The 3,268-nt window shown below is 39.5% G+C and overlaps 1 long non-coding RNA gene across 1 annotated transcript; it reads left to right on the top strand.

The window, feature by feature from the left end:
- Positions 1-453: 453 nt before the first annotated feature.
- Positions 454-1,726, top strand: LOC103149134 (uncharacterized). Its single transcript, XR_477433.2, has 2 exons — positions 454-551; positions 1,063-1,726. It is a non-coding gene; the product is annotated as an uncharacterized LOC103149134 (long non-coding RNA).
- Positions 1,727-3,268: the final 1,542 nt, after the last annotated feature.

Below are 3,268 nucleotides of genomic sequence, written 5' to 3'. Positions count from 1 at the left end.
CAACCTTATCAGCATATCAGTGTTCTTCTTTTTGCTCTAATGAGACATCATTTGATCCAGGTGTGTTAAACCAGGGAGAGAACTTAAACATGCTGGATGCCCGGCCCTCGAGGATCCACTTTGGGCGCCACTGATCTAACTAGTCCCACAGCAAGACCACCACGTTTCAGGGCAAGGTTGGTGTTGTGATTTAGTGATTTGCATGTTAAGAAAATAGTATCATAGTTTCTATGGAGATTATTTTTAAAATTTAACTTTCAGAATCCTCCCCTGATTGTGTGTATTGATCGGCTTTTTCCTTTCAGGGGCAGCCACAGCATGTCGTCTGCGGCTTCTTCTCTCACAGCAGCTACCTTCATGACGTCTTTCACTCCATCTGTAAATCTCCTCTTCGGTCTTCCTCTAGGTCTCTTGCCTGGCAGTTCTACCCTCAGCATCTGCATCATGGACCAATTTGAAATAAAAAAAAAAAACCCTTTATTTAGAAAAATGTCAGAGTCTTTGTGACACCAGAGCAGTGAATTTCTGCAACTCCTCCAGTGATACCATAAGTATGCACTCTTTTTTTATTATTTGTGTGTACTTGTTCAAACATATAAAGTTTTATTAAAATAAATCAACGTTAATGGTTGTATTTTGACAAAATGGGAGAAAGTTCAAACAATATTTTTTCAAGCCACTTTGTGGATTAAAGAAAATAAATACACAAATCCTTCTCCTGGAACGAAGGTGTGAGCCTAATCCTTGAATAAAATGCTTGGATGCAGTTTTTTGTAAGACACAGTCAGAGTAATATTTTCATGCTTAAACAATGCCTCGTTTTTACAGTTCGATTCTATCAATAATACAATCTATGCCCATGAAGACAAATCCCTGCAGTACTGTGCTCTGTGCAAGTTAATCCTATTAAAATGCTTACTTGTTTCTTTGCACATTTTATCTGGATGTTTTTCTCCCTTTTGCGTGTAAGTCTGCTGCCGTGTGTGTGCGTGTGTTTAAAATCATTGATTGTGATTGTTGGTGCGGACATGCAGCTAACTTTTGCTCCTTGTTCACTCTCAGACGCCTTCCGGCGGGTCATTAGCCGCAGACACTGCCACGACAGTTGGATGTCTCGTTGTTCTCTGCACACCAGGGGGTGTCCATCAATCAGAGAGAGAGGCAGCGCCGAGTGACGGATGGTTGATGGGTGATGACACTAAATATGCTGTCATTTTGTCTGAGACTGGTGCCTGAGTCGGTCGGTGGGCCCGGCTGAGTGTCAGAAGCAGCTTCAGTGACCACGTTTGCTAAAGAAGGAAGGTTTATGCTTTCTAATCTTCTTTCTTGTTTTTTTTTTCCACCATTAGTCAAAGCCCTGACAGGAAAATATTAAAATGGGACAAAGAAGCTGTGCTGCACTGGTCTGAATTGTTATTTAACAACACTCGTAGCTCTTCTGAGATGGAAAAAAAAAACAACAACAAAATTCTTAATAGAAGCTCCTCAATGCAGGGTCAAGGTTAATGGATCTCGTTGTTATTCTTTCATCTTGTTGCAGTGTTCCTATCAGTCTCTACCCGAAATTCTGACCTTGAGGCCACACCGTAACCCCTCGGGATGTTGTTTTGCACTAAAGTCAATTATGTTTTAGTAATGCATACCGTTAGGTAGCAATCCCCAGACAATCAGTCACTGTCTGCACAAGCTGGCCGCACTGGCTCATCCTCCTCATCTCCCATCCCATTATGTTGCAGCCCAGGTGGGGATATGTGTAAGGAAAAGGGAATTTTCCAGCAAGGTCACTGCTTTGCTCAGAAAACGCAGCTTTCTGCATATCTAAATCTGCATGACTCAGGATGAATTATCCAAAGTTTTCATCTTAGCCGAGAAATCTCCATTGAGTGGGTAGGTCTTGCTATTCCAATAGATTCCCCAAAAAGTGACGTGTTTGTTTTTTTTAAACACACACAGACGCAGCGAAGGACTTTTTCTCATTTCACCGTGTAATCTCGGCCACTCAGCCGCAGCCTGTCTCTGCGTTGCATAATAGCATCAGTTGTGGCTGGGAGGACGGGATAAAGACGGAGAAGAAAGCGAGAGCCTTTACATGGGAACATTATGAGTCTGGTCACAACAGCCCTTTGAAAAGCCAGATCAATACCATTTCTGTGACCAATTTTACAGTTCTGTGGCTCTGTTGCCTCTGGAGTAATAAAGCTGTTTTCTTCACTCATCCCTCAGTCTTGGCTGCACAGTGACTGCTGGCAATATTATGGCATCATGTTTTATTTCCTGCTCTACAGTTGATCACTTTGACCAAAACTCAAGCTAAATGGTAAATAAATAAAAGATGAACATTTTACTTACAGGATTTTTTTTTCTTTTTAGTTTAAATAGCTGATTGTCACCTGTGGTGCCAAACTAACCGACTCTCGGAGCAAATGAACAGATGGTTAATTTGTGGAAGGTCGGCTGGATTTACACTTTGCTCTCATGTCACAGAGGTTTTTTTGCACAGACAGTCAGATGACAGCCGGTCATCATCATGAAATCCCAGGGTTCATGCTTTAAATAGATAAGGTGTTGTAATGTCTCAAAGTCTGTATTTAAGCCCAAAATCATTCATACTTTTTGCATCTTTACATTTAAATTTATTCTCATTCAAGAAGTTTATTTAAATTGTGTAAAACACCTTTCTCAGTATTTAGTGGAAAAAAGCAATTGAACTCTTCTGACGATTATTGACCAGGGTTTTGCATTTTTCAGACATTTTGGAGATTTATTTTTGGCAATTTTCTCCATTTATTTGAAGTTGGAAGGCCTCATCACTATCACCCTAATCTGTATCTCCCTGAACAGATTCTCTGTCAAATTCAAGTCCAGACTCTGGCTCGACTTCCTCAAAACATTAATACTATTCCCAGTCAGAAAACATGTAAGTAAAATTAAAAGATTACTTCACAACTCAAATTTGCCAGGGTTTGCCAACCTGTTAATGTTGTCCTTGTTTCTTGGAATAATGTCCTAAATTTGTTGTCATCCCAAGTGTGCAAACAGCCTTAAAATGAATTAACCTTTTATAGCATTAGCATAATAACCCACTGAGAAAAAAAAAGTTAAATTAAACATTTATTTTGAGCACTAACATTCATCCAGCAGAAAACTTAAATTAAGAAGTAATTAATGTCACCTATCAATATCTTTACAAATAAATGTAACTGAATGGGTTTTCAATTTATACTTTTCTTTTTTTTAGGTTAATCAGACTTTCAAGGAACTTTCTTAG

This window comes from Poecilia formosa, unplaced genomic scaffold, assembly GCF_000485575.1.
Source record: "Poecilia formosa unplaced genomic scaffold, Poecilia_formosa-5.1.2 Scaffold6, whole genome shotgun sequence".
NCBI classification, from domain to species: domain Eukaryota; kingdom Metazoa; phylum Chordata; class Actinopteri; order Cyprinodontiformes; family Poeciliidae; genus Poecilia; species Poecilia formosa.
The sequence above is the reverse complement of the archived record's forward strand: the minus strand, read 5'-3'. Positions and strand labels throughout refer to the sequence as shown.